Consider the following 21,333-nt stretch of genomic DNA (forward strand, 5'->3'; position numbering starts at 1 on the left):
GCGGCCCCTGAGGTGGCTTTTACGAGCATAAATACATGTGAAAAGGTTACAGGAGAACTGCAGGTCCTGGGGGAAATCAGAGGAGTGCCTGTGAGAAGCCAGCAGCAGCCAGATGGTGCAGGACAGGACTTTGGGCTGGGAGGGAGACCTGGGATGCTCGACAAGCTGGGCACCCAAGGTGCTGGACAGGTCCCTGCACCCAGGGGCTGGTACAGAGGCTGAGCCAAACAGGGGCTTGTAACTCCTGTCCTGACAGGAGCCAAAGAGAGCTGTCCAAAATCTCCTGGGAGGGTGCCCTCCTGCCACAGGGCCACTATCTCCACCCTCTTTTCGGAGACCTTTCAGCTCATGCCACCCAAAGACAGAGCCTTCAGTGAGGAGTGCCAGCCCCAAGCCTGGTGGCAAAACACTTTGTGCCTCTGCCACTGGTCTGCAACTCCCGTGGGCTGAGCAGGATTTCACTCTGGTAGCTGTGAGTGCTTTGCCAAAAGGTTGGGAGTGTCTTGGAAAATCTCCTGCGCACAGTGTTGGCGTAGTTCTCTTTGCCACCCAGAAACAGCCACCTTGGATGTCAGCAATCTCCCAGGGAGAGAACTGGTTTTAACTGGAGTTGCCTTACCCAGGCTGGCACTGGGGAAATTTCCAAGGGAAAATCACACAGAAGAGCCTCATCCAGGAGATGCCTGAAGTCAAGATGGTTTAAAAAACTCCAGGTGACATGTGAAGACTGGCAGTTTTCCCACATCTGAGATCTTGCTGCTGCATAAAACTGCATGTGCTAAGAAATAAAAGCAAAGCAGAAGCAATTCAGCTGAAGTGGGTGCAGAACATTTTCTCCTAAGTGTAAATAGTTTTCTCACCTTTGAAAAGGCTCAGCTGCAGCTTCTTCAGTTTTGTGGCTTTTCAGGTCTTGCTGCAAAACAGTGTGGGATGCCTCTGCGCCAAGGTAAGGAGTGAGGAATGATGTTTTATAGATAGCAGGTACTGGGGTTTTTATAAATAATTATTGTCCAATTTCTGCTAATACAGAAAGTAAATTTCAAGTGGATTCTTCTCCATCCTCTTTCTTGCACTCTGCACTGCTGTTGCCTTCTGTCTGCGCAGAAAAGGAACCCCGCTTGGAGGAAAACAGTTAAATTACTGCAGCCTTTGTCTGAAAAAGGCAGGTATGTCCTTCTAGAGCAGGGAAACACTGACTTTAATCCAAGCAGCTCAGGGAGTAATTATTTTTGGTGAGTGGGAATCAATATGAGCACAAGCCATCTCTGCCCACAGCTTGCAAATGACAGCACACAACATAGCAGGGGCAAGTTTCATTCCACAGTCTCTAACCTGTCCTGCTTTGCCTGCAAGAGCAAACTGCAATGCTCCAGGAAAAAAAAATGCTGCTCTGAAGCATATGGATGGATGTGTCAATCTCTTCAGCTTGGGTGGTTTTGCCAAAGCTGAACCTACCAGCCACATCTACCCATCTCAGCCAGGTACAAAAGCAAAGGGAGGTGGGGCAGAACACCTGGAGCAGTTGCTCTTGCTGTGCTGTTTTGCAATTGTGTGGCAGGAGGAGAAGGTGAGGAAAATGACTGTGTGAGACCACTGAAATGTTGTGTTCATGTTGCTGGCAAGCCTTGCTGACAAACTTTGCCTACCCTGCGAGAGGCTCTTTGCTTGTCTGAATTCCAGGATCAAACATATGGGTGGGAAAAAACAGGTTCATTCCAGGAGGAACTCAGATGCTCCAGTTCCAATTGCATGTCATCTTGGCTCTTTTATTTTTTTCTTATTGCTGCTGAAGTGCTCATATGCCACAGGAGCAATCTTTAGGCTCCTGTTACTCTTTAAACTTTAACCTCTTATCTCCTGCTCTTATCCTCTTTGATCACAGGAGCACACTCGGGTTAGTCCTGTGCTTTCCAGGTGTCTTCCAGCCACACCAGTCCACCTGCAAAAAACAGGTAGATTGGTGTCCTGCATAAGGTTTCGTCCATCACAGAAAATTAGTTCCAGCTGCACTGGCCTTATGGGAGGGTTTTGACTCAGAAGGACCAGAGACTAGTTAAAAGAGGGAGGTTGGGAAGCATTCCAACATGTGTGCCTGCAGCCAGCAGCATTTTCCACCCAGGTGGTAAGTTTTGAAGCAGGGGCTAAGAGACTTTTATATATATGAGACATTAATATTAGTGTATGTGCTGTGAGGGCTCTGGGACAAGGACTTCCATAATGGAAGGTCCTCCCTGTGGAAAGAACTAGCCAGTGTTTCTGCTGGGATGGGTGCTGGTCCCCTATGGAGAGCTGCTGTGGGGGATGAGCCAGCTGTGTTCACATGGGGGGCTACAAGCTGGGGAATCCTGTGCCTGCTGCTTTCCAGTAGCTGGGGAGGACAGGACATGCCTGCAGCCACTGCATGACTCTCAGAGATGCGGGATGGGACGTGCTGTGCTGTGGCTCCCTGGGGAATGCAGCACGTGGCCCCTGGGACAGGTGTCCCATGGCCAGTCCCTATCTCTCAGCAGTCCAGCTCTGATCTGTGACATCCCTCACTCTTGCTGTGCTGCAGCGAAATAGGGAGAGCAAGATAACCTTGAAGATTTTATAACCTGGGACTCATTCCCACTTCTCCTTTGCTCCTGGCAATGTACCAATTATTAATTAACAGGCAAATGCTGGAGTAAAGGCCAATGTACATAGCTCATTTCCATAGATGTGAATGCAGCAGTCCATAGGTCAGCTTTTATTACAGTGAACCCACTTGCTATGAATAAATAGCCTGGAAAAAAAACCAACAGAAATGTTTTTGAATGTGATAAAAAATGAGAGTTGAATCCTTTTAAAAGATTCTCTTTCCTGGCTCTCATGGACATCATGCTACCTATGGAAAACCTCAGGCAACAAGAATTTGTGCCACCAAGTGATATAACGCCAATGCCCTGAATGTACAACTTCCCTGTAACCAGCTCCTGCAACTCCCTGATGAGGGCTGTACACTGCATCTAATAATTTGCATCATGATGCTGAGTGAAGGTGGTATTTTTAAATATGTAGGCAAAAAGGTTATTTGAGACTTAGACCAAAATAAAGATGCTGCACTCAAAAGCATTTGCTCTCTTTCTTAGGAATAAAAAAATAATTAAAAAAGAGCAACAATATACTACTGTGTTTGTCACAAAGCTCAGCTTTACAGACTGAAACATAAAAATCTGGCTTCTTCTATTGAAGTAAAGTGCAGAATAATTTTGATAGCACATTTTTCAGGCCTCCCTTAGTTCCACCCAAGCACAAGCAGCCAGCCAGGAGAGATTGCGCATCTGTGTTTAGATGTGATCCCTTGTGTCCTGCCTCATCCTACCGTGCATGGTGGAGGTGGCCAGGCTGTACTCCCTGGAAGATGCAATTAGTGTCTACTTCATTGTAAGAGCTTTAAAAAGTATATTTTTATGAGGTTACTCCTTACTCTGGCACTACCTGTCTCAACAACTGGATATTAAATCCTCTTTCCCAACAGGGCCGTGTCAAAGCAACAGTATCAACAACAACAGCAAAAGCTTGGGAACAGCACGTCTGGGTGCTGTTTAGAACTGTTTCTGAGTAATTAATGTATAAGGTTGTATCAGGTCATGACACAGGATGGTGGGACATCAGGTGGATTTGTGTCGTTGCTTGACAGTGTTGTTTTCTCCTGCCTTAGTGGCTGTAAGCAATAGGACCTGCTGTAAAGGGAGAAAGAGATATAAGTAAAATACATATGAATCTGGGAGTGCCTGAGGTGCTTCTAAAGATGGGGTGCTGGCTCTGGCCAGTGCAGGCAGGGAGGGGCATAGGAAGGAGGCTGGTTTAAAGCAGGTGGGCTGTCTTTCACCACGGCCTTTTGTGCTCCCTGGCTTTGCGAAGGAGCTGGTGAGCCTTGTGTTACCAGGGTGCTCACCTCGTCCCCTAAAGCCCCCTGGGGACACAGCTTTGTGGGGGTCCTGCCCCCAGTCAGCGTGTGGGGCAGGAGGGAAGGAGTGGCTCTCGGGCTTTGGAGTCAGGACGGGCCGGAGAGGAAGGGGAGCGGCGGGAGAGTTGCTTCGTGGGAGTTTATTTTGTGCTAATGAGTGTGTTAAACCTTGTGCCTGTCAGGGGAGATCAGAGTTTAGAGCTGGAGCAGTTTTCAAACCGTCGCAGCAGGACAAAGTGCAGCCCCTGCCCCAGGACAGCGCTGTGCTCACTGTTACTCAGATCTGTTAATTGGCAGCATCAGGTACGAAACCTCCCTGGGCTTAACGCTGTGCCTGGCGTTGATCCACGGAGTTGGGGAAGGTCGAGCTGCCTGCCTGGGAGAGCAGGGCTGGATAGTGAGCTCTGGCCTCACCCTTCGCTGGAGTTTTTGGGGTGTAGCTGCACCGAGCCCAGCAGGGGCATCACAGTGAGGCGGTGGTTTGAAAACACACTGTGCTCAGTGGCAATGTTGGTTCCAGGTGTTTTCCTCCTTTCAGCTCACTCTTGAGGCTCGGCTGCCAATTGGATCAGGGAATTTATTTGGATTAAAACACCTCCCCCTCCTCAAGGTTTCAAAATGCAGCCCCGTGCCCAGTTGAGTCGGTGTGATTACAGAGGAGTACGCACGGCCGTGGGTGTGGAACTGGGAGGAGAAATGTCTTTCCCCCGAAGACAGCAGACCATTTCCCCATTGTCCAAACCTTTCAGCTTTAACGTGTTTTTGCAGGCTGCTTAGCACCCGGTGTTACGTGATACACTGTTCTCGCTGATTTTTGTTTGCCTTTTTTTTTCTTTAGTTGATATCAAAACATGCTGTTACGAAATCTCCCGTGCAGTGGAGCCAATTCTTGGCTGTCAGACACTTAATTCTCTTTTCCAGCCCTGTGTTACTTAATGGACAATGATGCTTCCCGATTTAGGGTAATTCCTCCCTTTGCTGTAATCTTTCTACTTTGATGAAAAGGACAGCTTCACTCAAACGTAAAGTGCATATATAAATATTTGAAGAGGAATGAAATATGCAACGTGTCTCCCAATGCACTGTGAATGGGGACGTTTCTTCCAGACACCTGAAGATTTTAAGAGCATCTCCAAGCGACTCGCTGCACGTTTTCTATTTAATTTCAGTATTTAATGACACAGTTTGGGGAGCTCAGTATGTGCTGTGGGTACTCATGATTGTGTACCAGTCATGTTTGTGGCTGTGCACATCAGCTATTGAGTTCTGGTGAAAATAAACACAGTAAAATGGAACTGCCTCAATGTGTATTTTCATGGATCGTGGGGACATCCTTACCCTTTCCTTTTGAGTGAAAACATTTTTACATGATTGTGCCAGTTGACATTAAGGTAATTCCTTTGGCTGGGCCTCTCCTTACACTGTATCGAGAACGCAGGTGCTAAAAATAGAAAACAAATTACATGTGTTCATTTTCATCCTGTACAGGACAAAAAGCTGAGAGGTTCACAGTCCGTGGGACCTGTTAATCTGGCTCCGGGTTGCTACTGGCCAGTCCAAGCCTGAAGACTCTACTCTTTGTTGTACGAGCACACATTTTAATGTTTTATCTCAGTAAGCATCCCGGGTCTTTAGTTTGTTTCAGTAGAGACGTTTGGCTACGATTTGTAGTCTCATCAGCTTACCAGAGTAAGCAAAGAAGAACACAGACACACACACACACTCACACAAAAAAGAAGAAAAATAGGGTTACTAATGAGTCATGCGTGATTAGTATCAGCCCTGGAAGGCAAATTTCCAAAATCGGAAATTCTCAGAAACTTATTTACTAAGGGGAAGCCTCGACAGCCTAAAACACTCCTTTTCTCCTTCCTGGACTCGGTAACAAAAGCTTTGAAGGTGATCCCTGTAAAGCCGGGCCATCTACAATTACCTGGATTAAAATTAACAAAAAAAACCCAAAAAGGTGATGTGGAACTGCGTTTTTCGGCATGGATGAGGGGTTTGTTTGGGAAAAAGGGAATCCCAAGGAGAGGTGTCCCAAGGGGCCAGGGCCGGCTGCGGAACGCCGGGCGCGGACGGGAGGGAGGTGTCAGCCGGGGCCGCCCCGGAGGAGGGTGCAGGGCCCGGGGCTGTTCCCACGGGGAGGGAGCGGCACCTGGCCCGCCACAAGGCCCGCAGCAGCGCAGTGATGTCCGCGGGCGCGGCGGCACCTCCTTCCTTTCGCTCCTCCAGCAATAAAGACACGTTTTCTGAGGTAAATACCTTCCAGTTTCACCGGCTGGGCTGGGGGGCGGCTCCGCAGAGCCGCAGCGCCGGGGGCAGGCGGGGGACGCCGGTGCCCTGCCGGGGCAGGGGAGTCTGCTCGCCCGCCCGCGCGTCTCCTGAGGGACGCGGCCGTGCGGCGACCGCGGGGACCCCCCGGCGCTGGCGCGCGCCCCGCCGCTCTCCGCCAACCCGCTGCGCCGCCGGCAAGGCTGGGGGGCGGGGCCGCGGCGGGCGCGCGGCGCTCAGTGCCTCGCCCCCGCCCGCCCCCCGCCTGCAGCGCGCGGTGCGGCCGCGGCGGCGCCTGGCGTGGGGGGGGGGGGGGGGCAGAGGAGGCGGCGGCGGGGCGGGAAGAGGGGGCGGTGCGCGCGCCCGCGCGGGAAGGCGCGCGCCCGGTCCGCCACAGGGCAACAAGTGAGAGGAGGGCGCGGCCCGGCCCCGCTCCGCGACTCGCCCCGCTCCGCCCGCCGCCCGCTCCCGCACCTCAGGCGCGGCCGGCCCTCAGGGGCACAGCGGCGCTGAGCTCCGGCCGGCGGGGGAGGCGGCAGGACGAGACGAGACGATCCCACTCTGCTCCGCCGCCCCGGCATCGCCCTCAGGTGCGGGGCCACCCCACCCGCTGCGGGGGGAGGCGGCGGCCGCCGGGGACGGGGGTGGCAGCCCCGCGGCGACGGGCGGCCCCGCGGGCGGGCAGAAGCATGGTGGATGCGGGGGCGGCGGCAGGAACATCCCCGGCGGAGCCCCGCGGCTGCCCGGCAAGGTGCGTGCAGGGAGGACGCGGGGGGGGGCTCGGCTGCCGTCCCCGCAGCGATCGGCGCTGCCAGAGGTGCTCAGCAGGGACGGCAAGGCAAAGAAAATTTTGAAAAAAAATTAATTTTTGCCTCCCCTGTTTTCCAGGTCGTGGGGTTTTCCATCTTCGTAGCCCCCGCGCCTGTTTGCGTACTGACCGCTGTGAGCTGGCGGTGGGGGCGAGTGCTCCCAACCACACATTTACTTAGGATTTGGCGGGGTTTTTTATCTTAGGGCTTGGGGTTTGGGTTTCTTTTTCCCCCGGCTGGGAGGTGACAAGGGGTGGAAGGGTGGGGTTACACCACGCGGGCGGTGCCGGCACGTGTTGCGGCCACACCGGCGAGAGAGCGCGGCGGGGACAGGCGCGATCTGCGGGCATGGATGAAACTTAGAACAGCTCTGCCACACCGTATGTTTGCCGTCTTTAGCTTGATTTTTATCATTATTTTTTAATTTTTATTTTTTTTTATTTAAAAAAATTTTTTTTTTGCTTATAGTCGGGGAGGCGGCGCCGATGCTGGAACCGTCCGTGAGGTTTTCCCCAAGGGAAAGCCCGAGGCTTGGCTTGCTGCAGTGCTGGGAGCTGCTGCAAACCGCTCCTTTGGCTGGAGGGAGGGCCAGGCGAGAGCACTGCCCGCGGGGAGATCGCACAGCCCCTGGGCTCGGCTCCTCTCGGCTCATTAGCGGGCTGTAACGCAGCAGGTTAATTATTAATATCTGCCAAGCGTTAGTATTTTGTGGTACAGTATAGTGCTGAGGTAGTGGCTCTACGATGTGGACTTCAGTGAAGCCGAAAGGGGGAAACGATGGTTTTTCCACAAATTGGCCTTGCATATATGTGCTCCTTAGTCCTTTAAACTTCCTGAGACGAACTGTGCCCCGTCGGGGGGACTTCAGCTTCCTCACTGTGATTGTGGCTAAACTGCAGCTCACAATTCATTAGTCATCCTACAAAAATTCGTGGTGAAAGTTACTTGAGTAACCCTTTAATCCGGCTTCCCAAAATGCTCAGTGCTCTTGGAAGTTGATCATTAAACGCTAATGTTTAGTTTTAACTATGCAGATTGTTTTCGTGGTTCAGTTGGGGTTTTTTCCCCACGTGTTTTCTTTTAATGTTTTGGACAGAAAAAGTGGGTTTGGGCACAGAAGAGTTTAATCGAGATATATATATGCATATATATATATACACTATGCTAGATATATACTCTTAATATATATACTTAATATATATACTGTGCTAGATATATACTCTTGTTGAAGAAACATGATTACAGCGTTGTCCTTTGAGGAAATTTCTGGTAAACTTTTCCTCCCCAGTCTTAAAGAGAGACAGCCCGGAACGTGGTTCTTCTCTTAAAACTGCTTAAAACGGTTTCATGTTGTTGCAGTTCCGCTTTGGCGTCAGGTCCCGGTGGTGTCACCGAGGGTGGGTGGGGGACAGCAGATGACACTCCGGTGAGTGGTACAGTTGGTGTCTTGCTCAAATGTCTGCTGGCAAGGGCTGCCTTGTCACTTGGTGACCCAGACTAATGCCTGACAAACTACTGGAGGAGTTGAATTAGCTCTGAATTATTATGAAATGCTTGGAGGAAACGAAACAGAGAATCAGCTTTTCTCGTTCAGCAGATGTAATTTCTAATTTGGTTGTTTTTTTCCTCTCCGGGACTGTGAACAACTTGAGATAAGAGTAAATCTTTAAACACCAATATTGCCATGAAGATGAATTGAAATACAGAATGTTTGTCATATACCTAAAAATATACTGCTGTTGGTTAAAATGAAAATACTTTTGCTTAAAGGAGCTCCTGGTTTTACTGCTTGCTTTGAACGTGTGCCTTTCTACAGGAGATGTTATGCAGTGCTGTTCTATGGCTGTACATTCTAGCCAAAAACTAGAATTTATTTAAAGTAATGTCATCATCTGTAGAGTGGTTTTGCATGGATTTGTGCTTGTCTCTTTTCTGCATGTACTATAAAAGAATGAGGAAAATGCAGGGAAGCGAGGTGCAGCAGCGAGGTAACTGCTGAAGGGACTTGTTTTGAAGGTCATGGCTTAGATGACTGGGAGTGCAGCGAGCTGTCTGATGCCCTGTCTCATAATGAGTAAAACTTGTTATTCTCCCTAGAGATTGTTCCTAATGAACACAATGTTGCTGGTGGTTAAAAAATTATTATTTCTGCCTGGAAGCTCCTCCTGAAATTTTTAAATACTTCTGAGTCACGAAAATGCTGCTGAGGATATCAGTATAGAAGCTGTGTTTGCTCAGAAAAAAATGTAGTGTTCGATAAAAAAATGAGAAGTGGTTGAAGTGTTTTTGTATTCCATGGTGACAAATTGTGCAGTTGTCTGCATGAAAGAGTCACAGTGTACATAGAGGGGAAAAAAAGCAGGATTTGAGTCTTTATCTTCTTGCCTACCCACCAGACTCCTTGGAGAGCAGTCTTTCAGAGAAGTCTCCTCCATGGTGACTTGTCAATGCTGAGACCGTGAGGAATTGTCATTTTACTGCCACCTGGCGCAGCTACTTTTGTAGTGGCACTGGCTCTGACTGATTTTTCCTGTTGAAGGAGAACAAATGGTGGTGACAAAAGACTGTGTCAGTGCTGATCCTGTTGAAACGTATGTCTCCTATCGCAGCCAATATTGTCATTGTCACAACAGTCAAGAAGCACTGATGACTTGTCATTGACACATGCATGTTACCAAATCTGTACAGTTGTGTCGCTTCAACTTGTAGGAAAGAGATTGAACAGTGTCAATTAAAATCCTCAGCCAACTTTTTTGGTAACTTGTTCTTTTTCAGCAGATTGCTTCACTTTTGACAAATACGTGTCAGATTATTTTGTAAAAATCTTCAGACAGCTTGAGGAACTTCACGAAGTTGGTTTACTTGATGGACTTTCTCTGTGTGCTGTCACACTGGTGCCTTTTGATGGCAAGTGACTAAACAGCTGTGTCAGAAATACATCAAGGGTTGACAACTCCAGATCTTTGTGTCCTGCTGTAAAAATCCCATTAATTTCACCCTTTTCAGTTGAAGCATTTGCAGTCCACATAGTTGAGCCTGGTGGGCTTCTTGTAGGTTTGCCACACTTTTAAAGCTTCTTAAACAGTACAATTCTAAAACTGGCCAAGAACAGGTCAAAGGCAGGATGGGGGGAAGATGTTGGCAAGTGTGTACTTACTGTGACAAGTTTTTTGGTACATTTCTGTAGAAAACACAGAATATAGAAAAATATGTATTTCATTAAAATAATGAGCATTTTAACATGTCTAGTTTTCATTTAAAGTTCTTGAAGGCCATGATTGCCTTCCAAAAGCTTGAGACCATCTTTGTCCCTTTCACAGGTTGTTGGTGTGAGATTTTTTTTTCCTAGCATGTCTCCATATTACATTTTCTATTACTCTATAGTAGAAGTGTATAAGTAGTTTTGAAACAAGTAGGCATCTGTTTACTTTATAAATTTAAATTTTTACATTTTTTTCAAGTATACCCAATTTTAGTCCCTAAAAGTAGTTTGTAAAGTAACATTTTTTAACCAAAGTGTTAACAATTAATTTAGGTGGTTGTGTGCATGAGGAATTATGGGACTAGTGTTTGATGTTTCTGATGTGTTTTAGGCTATGTTCAGATGACTGCTTAACACAGAATCATAGAATATCCTGTTGGAAGGGATTCATAAGGATCATTGGAGTCCAACTCCTGGCCCTGCATGAGACAGTGTTTCATTTGGTTCAGAGAAGAATTTGTGCCTTAGAGTGCAGTGAACAAACAATACTTAGCTAATTGCCCTGTTATGCCACGTTCTGACCTCACAAATATATGTAGATGTTTTTATCAGTTTGATACTTCAGAGCTGTATCCCTTTATGTAAGTAAGCACCTTTATATCCTTAGAAACCAGCATTCAAAAAAAAAGGAGAAGACGATGGTGATAGAGCAAAATACAAGTTCTTCCTGTCGTTTTGGTACAGAGTGAAAGAGTCAGTAACCAAAAGTTTGGGGATAAATGTCAGATTTGTTCAGTCACATTTTGCTTCTGTATAGGAAGAACTGACAGGTATCTTGGGCTTGATCTTGCACTTTGCTTGTATCTTTCTCTTGGGCCTTTCAGGATTTAAAATGTGACTAAGTGAACCTCCTCAAGTCTGCAGATCATGTAAAACACAGTGAAAAGACTGGATCATGAAACTGTCTTGTGATGAACTGTGCAAAAGAATGATTGAATTGGTGTCTCATGAGAGGCAATTAGCGTTTAAGTAAGGAGAAGAATCCCAGTGCGTGATGGGTGTGGTGCTGAGATTTTTAAAGGGACAATTGATGAAACAATTTCCATCAGCAGTTGGTTAAGAAAGCTTTGTTGTTAGAGAGAAATACAGTAGTAAGAGTTGAAAAGCACTTAATATGGAACTAGTTTTGTCCATCTTTGTAAATAGCTCCTGAAATTTAGCAACTGTTTCATCTCAAGCTGACAGAAGAGTTAGACTGAGAACGAATTGAGTAAATCACTTACTTTGTAAGTCAGCTATCTAAATCATATGAGCTGATTTGTGGGTGGGAATGACTAATTTTTCTGTAAAAGGTTAATTCTCAGCGGCTCAATGGTTTGTGAACCACCAGAGGATATGCACATTTGTATGGAAATTACCGCAGAAGCGTGGTATTGAGGGTTGATGTGCCCCATCGAGGTGTGGGTGGGATGTGCAGCTTCCTGCCGTTCTCCTGCCGAGTTTCCTGCCGGGAGCATCCTGCTGTGCCCTGGTACGACTTGGAGGCAGGAGTGGCTGAAGCAGCACTGCTGTCCGTGCCTCCCATGTTGTGAACTGAGTTGAGAAACTGAGTGAATTGAGAAATAACCTTTCTGTTTGTTCGTCTGCATAGTTACACAGAACGTGATACACTGACTATGCAAATATGTGAATTTGTGGCCTGGAAAAGGGGGGATTCTTTTAATTGAGTTTGGGAGCTGCAGCTGAATGTCACATTGTACCCTGAATTTACTGCTGCTTTATCCTTCTTGAGCAATTGCATTTTTTAATCACAGAATCACAGACTATTCTGAGTTGGAAGGGACCCACAAGGATCATCGAGTCCAACTCTCAAGTCAGGCCCACACAGGGGATTGAACCCATGACCTTGGCATTACTACAGCCAAGTTTTAACCAGCTGAGCTAATCTCATATTTGAATGTTAAAAACTGGTAATGGAAAGCTCTTTTTGGGATGGAAATTGTTGCTCACTTACTGTTGATTTGCTTTTGAATTAAAACAATTAAAAGACACGCAAAACAGTTTAAAGTTGATTACCTAAACCCTCACAAACTTAGTGGATGTTTCACATGGGAGGACAGGTAACAGGTACAGAAGGTACTACGTGGATTTAGAGATCTCTAATCGGGTTAGATGATTATCTGCTGTTAACAAAAATGGGAGTAGCTGTCTAACCGGCTTAAAGATCTTTTACAAAATCCTCCCAGTACTTAAATGGATCTTTAGCTGCCTGAAGCTGTGCAGAAATTGTTTCCTTTTCCATAAACTTGATAGGCTAGAACAAGATCTGTATCTTAGGTTTTTGAAGTTTGAAGGAGGACAGTGAACTCCACTGATTATTCTGAACTTCAAATGAATTATTCAGAGATGAAAAACTTACTGTACTTGTTAATTACACCTGAAACCAAAACCTGTTGAAGGGAAAAGTATTTTTTATCTATTTGCATTTTGAAATGTAGGTTTTGTGTTCTCAAACGTGTTTATTTCAGTACTGTAAGTTCAGAGGCAAATCCCAGAATTCTGACATGAATATTCACAGTATGAATTTGAATTGACTTCTGAGCAACCACAGAGCACTTGCAGGGAAATGTGGCTTGAGGTGGCTGGGAAGGCCCAGCTTTGCATCCCATCACCCAGCCACTGGCTGCAAAAGCAACAGCTTCTGAAAGTCAAATTGAAAACCAATGTTTGTTTATTTTTAACCCAAGGACAGTGGTCATCAGGGATAGGTATTTATTTCATCAGATGTACCAAGTTACACTGTACTTGCTTTTGAAACATAGTTTTTAGTAGTATGTTTTGTGCCTGAGTCTAACATGGGCAAGAAGACTAAGCAGAGGTCAAGTTTTGATGACTTGAAGGATGGTTTTGTTAGTTGAGTAAACAGTGAATGCTTTCTATGCAGACATAAAGGTGGTTGAAATATGGGTAAGGCAATACTAAATACTGGTTTTAAGATAAAACTGGAAGAGATACCAGGAGATGATGAGTTGCCTTGTTTGTGGAAATAATGGGTTTTTGTATCTTGAATAGGTACACTAAATCACCCTTTTTATTTCAAATACAGCACAAAGTAAGGAGTAATACCATGTCTGATCAGAAGACTTTATTTCTTTAAATGTCCCTTGAAAGCTTGAGTCAAGTTTACTATGTGTTACCAGAACTTGCACTGATCCAAGTACTAAGAATCTGGGAGGAAGGTGGTTCATTATGCACTTCCTTAGCTTTCTAGTAATCGTGGGCAGCAAATGCTCAGATGAAATCACAGAATCATAGAATCAGTTGAGTTGGAAGAGACCTCTGAGATCGAGTCCAACCCTTGATCCAACCTCACTTTGATTGCTAGATCATGGCACTCAGTGCCACATCCAGTCTCACCTTAAAAACCTCCAGGGTCAGAGAATCCACCCTGGGCAGGCCATTCCAATGCCTGACCATTCTCTCTATAAAGAACTTCTTCCTGATATCCAACCTAAACCTCCCCTGGCAGAGCTTAAGCCCATGCCCTCTCGTCCTACTGTTGGTTGCCTGAGAGAAGAGACAAATCCCCACCTGGCTACAACATCCTTTCAGGTAGTTATAGACAGTGATGAGGTCACCTCTGAGCCTCCTCTTCTCCAGGCTAAACAACCCCAGCTCCCTCAGCCTCTCCCCACAGCACTTGTGCTCCAGTCCCTTCACCAGCCTTGTTGCTCTTCTCTGGACCTGCTCCAGCCCCTCAATATCTTTCCTGAACTGAGGGGTCCAGAACTGAACACAGTACTCAAGGTGTGGCCTCACCAACACAGAGTACAGGGGAAGGGTCACTGCCCTGGTCCTGCTGGCCATGCTCTTTTTGATACAGGGCAGGATCCCAAATGAACCCCTGAACAAAGGGAGACCACAGGAGGAGCAGCAGAAACAGGTGAGTCAAACAGCAAACCCACTGACTTGGTTAGTGAAAGTCTTAGAGAAATTCAGACCCCTGGGTGTATTTTGTTACGGATGAGGATGCCCAAACACTCCCTGCTTCTGGTGGACCAGTGCCAGGGCTTGTTCGGCCTTGTCTGTGGGACCTCTGGATGAAGGTGGGGAAAGGTCCACTGGTGTTGGGCAGCAGCAGCAACGTGTGCTGGTCCATGAAAGCTTAAGCTGATGAGAAACGGGATCTGCTGTGATCTGGCCTGTGTGAGTCCTCCCGATCCTCCTGCACTGGTACTGGTGGTTGTGCAGCACAGTGCCAAACACATCTGGTGCTGTGGGGCAGTTGGTATGTATGGCCAGACTTCTGGAACGAAGATTTGGGAAGGGCTCTCCCCACGTGGGTGTGCCCTTCGAGCCTGCGCAGTGGATTTTTTAGGTGAGGCTCAGCGTGCACAGAACTGGCCCCACCGTTTAAGTCCTGAGGTCCATCTGCCACGGCCGAGCGAGCTTGGACAGTGACAGTGAAGTCCTCAGGACTAGAACCTACAGCACCCGGTACTAACCGGAGCTGACCCTGCTGAGCATCCGGGATCTGACAGGATCAGATGGCAGGGAGGCATTTAACTGCCAGGGAATGCTCCCCACCGAGACTCAAACTCAGGTCCTTGGGATTCAGAGTTCAGAGTGCTCTCCTTTACATGACGAGACTGTCCTGATGTGAGGCAGCTGGAAACTAATTGCAGCATTATTGTTAGGTGCTTTATTGGTCCTCTGGCTCCCTGAACTGATTCACCACAATCCTGTTGGTGCAAAAGGTAGGATGGGACTGTGTGCAGTTTGTGGGGGAAGGAATAAATTACAGGAATGAGTCAGCTATGACTGAAGCTGTTTTAAACTGCCATGGAACTGTACCTCCCCAACTTGTAATTGATGTGATGAATGGCAATTAATTTTCTTCCAAGAAATATTTCTCTGCTGACAGTTGGTTAAACCCCTTCTCTTGATTCTTTATAAGTTGCTGTTCGTTCAAGCTGAAGCCTGTCAAGGGTAACTAAAAACTGAAGTTCTTAAATCAGAAACTCTCAGCTCTGGGTTATTCCTAACAAGGTTGCAAAGTCATAATTCTAAAGCTTGAACTGACCTTAGAATGACACATGAATTTTTTGTACTAACAAATGGGGAAAATAAGGTCACTTCTGCTACCACAGGCCCTCAAATACCCCAGTGTATTAAACTTCATTCTTACATTCATTCTTTTGGTGAGTTGAGATCTTAGCCTGGGTTGTCAGTGTGAAGTCTCAATTACTAAAATACTTGAAACCCAAACCCCAAACCCTTGTTACTGTTAAACAAAGAAAGCCAACCTTTTTCATCACACGTTTTTTGTTTAGTTTTGTTCTGTGCAGTGAAGAACACCTTCATAGATGTTCAGTGTGCCAGTAGGTATGGTGATATCAGCAGGATGAAGTGATTTATAGGGACACTGCCATGGTTTAAATAGCCTTATGCAAATGTGGGGTACCTGGGGAGCTCTGTTGCTTTTTCATCCCTATAGAAAACCATGACCAAACTCAAGTAGTATAGACCAGTAGGAAAATTGGAATATACATTAAACCTGGGATGGACTTTACAGAATACTTTTCATAATGATTAGAGGGCTTTTCTTGCATATGCCTTGATCTTCTATAGAAACACTTAATTCTAATATGAAACTGAACATTCTTTCAGCCTATCCAAGGATTAAATCTCAACAGGTAAAAAGAAAATATTTAGGCCTAACTTGCAGTGAATTCAGTGGGTGCACAGTATTTAAGTATCTTAATTAAACCCAGAGCTTTTGTGAGAAACTCCTGTAATAACTTTAAATACAGACAAGGTTGGGATGATCTGAGGATTTACTGGTAGCTGATGCTTGTAGAAATGGATTAAAAAATAGATCACCTTCCAATTGTGGAGTCTGGGACTCCAGCAGTTTGGTTGGGGTTGGAAGTACTCCTTTTGAGATCTGATGATCTCTCTTGCATCTGTAAGTATTCCATCAAGCAGGGATTTCACATAAGCTGGTGTTAATGAAGTTAAAGCTAATTATTTTACTGTTAAATTACTTTGTAAAGATAACTTGATGCGACCTTTGTGGGAGTTGCTGCAATATTTCTAAGCAGCAATATAAAGTCAACAAAACTTTTGTTTCGTGAATGTCATTTTAAATAGCGTGTTCTTGTAGCTTCTCTTTTCTGCTGGAAGAGCTGGAGGGAGAGGAACACCTGAAATTAGTCATAACGGTGGCAGGAAGCATAACTTACTCTGAAGATTCTGGAATTCTGGAATTGTGATACTCAGAACTTGGCATTCAGCTGCGAATGAAAGAACTGTTTAGTCTTAATACCACAGTTGAAAGCTGACATCAGTAGTGTCGGTTCAGCAGTCAAGTCGGCTGTTAGAGGTAGGGAGTTTTGGATTCTCATTAAGCTTTACAAACGTTAATAATGTAGGGATTTGCCCACCTTCTCATAGCACCTTTTGGCAAGTTAAGTTCTTGAGTTTTCATCGGAACATCACTGCTCTGAGCAATGCCTTTAAACGTTCTGCCTTATCTGATTGCTTTGAAAAGCAAGACTCTGCCTAATGTGGGCCCCTCAGTTCAGGAAAGATATTGAGGTGCTGGAGCAGGTCCAGAGAAGAGCAACAAGGCTGGTGATGGGACTGGAGCACAAGTCCTGTGGGGAGAGGCTGAGGATGCTGGGGGTGTTTAGCCTGTCTGGAGAAGAGGAGGCTCAGAGGTGACCTCATCACTGTCCAGAACTACCTGAAGGGAAGTTCTAGCCAGGTGGGGGTTGGTCTCTTCTCCCAGGCACTCAGCAATAGGACAAGGGGGCACGGGCTCAAGCTCTGCCAGGGGAAATTGAAGTTGGAGATCAGAAAAAAATTCTTTCCAGAGAGAGTAATTAGGCATTGGAATGGGCTGCCCAGAGAGGTAGCGGATTTCCCATCCCTGGAGGTTTTTCAGCTGAGCCTGGACGTGGCACTGAGTGCCCTGGTCTGGTAAATGGGCTGGAGTTGGACCAAGGGTTGAACTTGATGATCTCGGAGGTCTTTTTCAACCCAATCCGTTCTACGATTCTGTGAAACCTGATGAGTGGTGGAAGTAGTTTGAGAAATTGAAATGCAGTGCTCACAGATGCCTTCAGATTAGCTGCAGGGTCTGTGCATTGCACCCTGAGGATTAATCTGATTGTCTCCTGACAAGCTTGTTAGGATGGTGTTTTCACCTACTCAGAGCTGACTCCTGATCTCTGAGATTTGGAGTGTTGGTGAGACCGGGTGATGGGAGTGTGGCCACTTGTGGGTTATGCTGTAGAAGAACCTTGTTGGAACACGTTCTCTCTCTGCTTGGTTGTGGTTGTGACTTGGATGAGGTTTCAGAGGCTACAAGTGGAGTCTTGCTTTGTTCTTTCACTTCAGAGCCATCACTTGTGTGGGGTGCATGATGGCTGTGTAGTCTTTGTGCAAAACTGAGGATACTCTGTGACTTGCACCTTACACCAAGCCCCACTGATACATAGCCCCAAAAAAGTCTCCACAAATTCTTACTTGTGAGCTTTAAGTACTAAAGGTTTTGGTTTTGTTATTGTATCAAAAATTACCAAAGAGAAGGGGGAGCGGCAACAGATAAAACTTCATCGTACAGGTGATATGGCAAATGTATATAGAGAAAATAACATCCTTTTTGGTGTTGGTTGGTTATGTTTTTTTTCCCTCAGGGTTCTTCTCTTGATTGGTGATAGCAAGTCATTCCAAGCTCTTGGTGTGTGAAAAACTGAGGAACCAGTATAATTCATAAAAGTTGAAAATACAGACAGGTTCAAAAAGGGACTGGACAAAGTGAGATCAGGTTCAATTATGTAAATAAACGTCCTTCAAATGCAAGCCTGGTCCTCATACCTTATTACAGAAAGTCAGGGGAGCATTACTAGAGTAATGCCTCACAGTACCACTGTTGTTACTGGAGGTGGGATTGGTGGGGTTTTTGGTGTTGCTTTTGGGGTTTCTTTGAGCAAAAATGTGCTGAAGATAACTAGTGGGAAACAGAATGTGGTGTTAGTTTGGCATTTATTCAAACTCTTTTTAGTTCTTTATGCCTTGGGCTGTGTTTTAGGAAAATACAAACACATCCTTTCCTGGTCTTGCTGCTTACTTGGGTCTTGAAATTCCATGCACAAGTTGCACTGGTGTCCTTTGATATTCAAATATTGGAAGATTAGAATTTCTCCCAAAGCTAAATTGTTGGAATTTTATATGGTATTTCATCTAAAAAGCAAGCCATACTAAATAATATGCTGGAAGATGTCTTAAAGCAGGTATATGCAAATAATTAAAGCTAATGTTAAAATAAACATGAACTGCTCTGAATTTCATTGCACTCTTTGATGCTTTGAGTAGTGTGTTATCTTGGTAACTTTGCTCCAGCTGAACATCTTTTCAGACTGTGCTGTTTGAGGAGCACAGAAGACACTGGCTGTTCTCAGTGGTGATCACTGTATGTGATGTGCTTCTGTGGAAGCAGAATACTGGTATCTGTTCAGTATTTTCCAGTTCCTAAGATTGTCTTAGTTACTATTGTATAAAAGTGGACTTGTGTAAAGCTCTAAAGGGAAAAAGAGAAATGACTCTGTGTAGTTAAAAAATAAATAGTGTTGAAGTTCTTTAAAGCTGGAAATAGCACAGACTTTTAATAAAAGCCTGGGGCTCTGAACATCTTCACATTCTAAAACTTGTTGCTCAGTCCAGGAATCTCTTGACTCACTGAACAAAACTGAGCTATTAGAAGAACTGATGCATCTGAGAGAGTGCTCAGGCATTGGAATGGGCTGCCCAGAGAGGTGGTGGATTCCTCTTCCCTGGAGGTTTTTAAACTGAGATTGAACATGGCACTGAGTGCCATGATCTGGTAAATGGACTGGAGTTGGGCCAAGGGTTGGACTTGATGGTCTCAGAGGTCTTTTCCAACCCAATCGATTCTATGATTCTGTCTTGCAGGGGGTTAGGACTGCATATGCTTTGTGATGTGTGAAGTAATTTAAAAAATTGTTTTCAGAAGTGAAATGTCATTATTGCACACATTGTCAGTTATGCTGCACATACAACTTCTGTAAGGGATATCAGGCCTCAAATTGAAGTTACATGGCAAGATCAAAACCTACCTTGGTGCCAGTTATACCTTGTCTCTCTAAAGAGAGAAGGGTGGTTATATCCGGTAGATACCTGAATTAAAACTTTGTTTTGCCAGATTCCTGACAGTTTAGTCCTGAACCAGTAGAGTGGTAGGTGTAATACATGCAGGTAATTGGGATTATCTTATCTTTTGTCAGCCCTAGTAAATAAATGGACTTTTAATGCTTGGGTTTAGCAGCCAGATAATGTAGAAGTGTTAGTCAGCCCACTTAGAAAATACAGCAGAACTTCTGGCCTCAGTAGAAGATAAAATGTTTTGTAGTTTAAAGGCTGTGGCTTCTGTCAGACATGGAAGAAGGTGGAAAAGTTGGATGCACTTGCACTGTCTGTTCAGAGATTGGTTCTGTCTGACTGCACCAGAGTGTGTGGTGCTGTCATAGATACAGTTCAGGAAAGATCTTGAGGGGCTGGAGCAGGCCCAGAGAAGAGTAACGAGGCTGGTGAAGGGACTGGAGCACAAGCCTTGTGGGGAGAGGCTGAGGGAGCTGGGGTTGTTTAGCCTGAAGAAGAGGAGGCTCAGAGGTGACCTCAGCACTGTCTAGAACTACCTGAAGGGAAGTTCTAGCCAGGTGGGGGTTGGTCTCTTCTCCCAGGCACTCAGCAATAGGACAAGGGGGCACGGGCTCAAGCTCTGCCATGGGGAAATTGAAGTTGGAGATCAGAAAAAAATTGTTTCCAGAGAGAGTGCTCAGGCATTGGAATGGGCTGCTCAGAGAGGCGGTGGATTCCCCATCCCTGGAGGTTTTTAAACTGAGATTGGCCGTGGCACTGAGTGCCATGATCTGGTAAATGGACTGGAGCTGGACCAAGGGTTGGACTTGATGACCTCAGAGGTCCTTTCCAACCCAATCAATTCTATGATTCCATACACTGCTAGAAAGCCTCTTCTAAGAGGATGGTGGGGATTATGGATCCAGAACCAAGGCTCAGTTGTTCGTGTGTTGTTATCCCCGCTAGACAGAGGAGATGTGTCTGCTTTGCTTCTTCCTGCTGTGCCTTCACTGTGGCACTTACCTGCTGTGCACCTCTGGTCAGTGCTGGGTTTCTGCTGGGTTGGTGATGTGGACTGATTGATGGAGAGGCCTGGCAGGGCACTAGAGCCAGTGGGAGGGAGGGGTTGGACCTGAGTTCTTAGAGTCAGGAAAGGGAGGAGGAGAGAGGCTCCATCAAAAGGAGTGGTCAGGTGATTAAATCACAGAATCATAGAATAGAATCATAGAATCAGTTGGGTTGGAAAATACCTCAGAGATCATCAAGTCCAACCCTTGGTCCAACTCCAGTCCCTTTACCAGATCATGGCATTCAATGCCACGTCCAGTCTCAGTTTAAAAACCTCCAGGGATGGGGAATCCACCACCTCTCTGGGCAGGCCATTCCAATGCCTGATACTCTCTGGGTAAAGAATTTTTTTCTGATCTCCACCTTAAATTTCTCCTGGCAGAGCTTGAGCCTGTGCCCCCTTGAGTGCGTGGGAGAAGAGACCAACCCCCATCTGGCTAGAACTTCCCTTCAGGTAGATTGATAGATTAGATTGGTTCAGCCTGGATGTTTCTGAGTAGCCTGTCGTTTCTGGGAGTGGCTTTTAATTTCAATTCAGAAATACAGACACCCCGCCTTTGGATTTAATAAGGGTCCAGGGTCAAATAAGAGAAAAAAGATTGCTGATTATTTACCAGAAGAGACCCAGGGTCAGTCTAGCTCAGGCTTCTGGTGATGGCTGGAAAAAAAATGAAAAGAGCAGTAAGTACAAGGTGTACTTCTCAAGTCTCCCTTCCTGTCTGCTGTTGCCCTGTGACATGAGGAGCTCAGGGGCTGTGTTTACATCTGGGCTTGTAACCTTTTATTAGGTTTTTCTGATCTTCTAATAATCATTTCTACTCCTGACAAATGAAAGTGTCCTCGACAATGAGTTCCATACGTGCCTTTCACGTGTCTTTCTAACC

The 21,333-nt window shown here is 46.1% G+C and overlaps 1 protein-coding gene across 7 annotated transcripts in view; it reads left to right on the forward strand.

The window, feature by feature from the left end:
• Window positions 1-21,333, forward strand: part of B3GNT2 (UDP-GlcNAc:betaGal beta-1,3-N-acetylglucosaminyltransferase 2) — an 88,351-nt gene that overhangs the window by 63,617 nt on the left and 3,401 nt on the right. Inside the window, exon 1 of one of the 7 annotated variants that reach the window (XM_071582011.1) lies at window positions 6,085-6,188. The exons of 1 other annotated variant lie outside the window; for it this stretch is intronic. The gene's annotated coding sequence lies outside the window, so the exon portion shown is untranslated. 5 more of the 7 variants (XM_071582012.1, XM_071582009.1, XM_071582008.1 and 2 more) reach the window with 5 other exon arrangements.

This window comes from Pithys albifrons, chromosome 2 (genome assembly GCF_047495875.1).
Source record: "Pithys albifrons albifrons isolate INPA30051 chromosome 2, PitAlb_v1, whole genome shotgun sequence".
In the NCBI taxonomy this organism is placed as follows: Eukaryota; Metazoa; Chordata; class Aves; order Passeriformes; family Thamnophilidae; genus Pithys; species Pithys albifrons.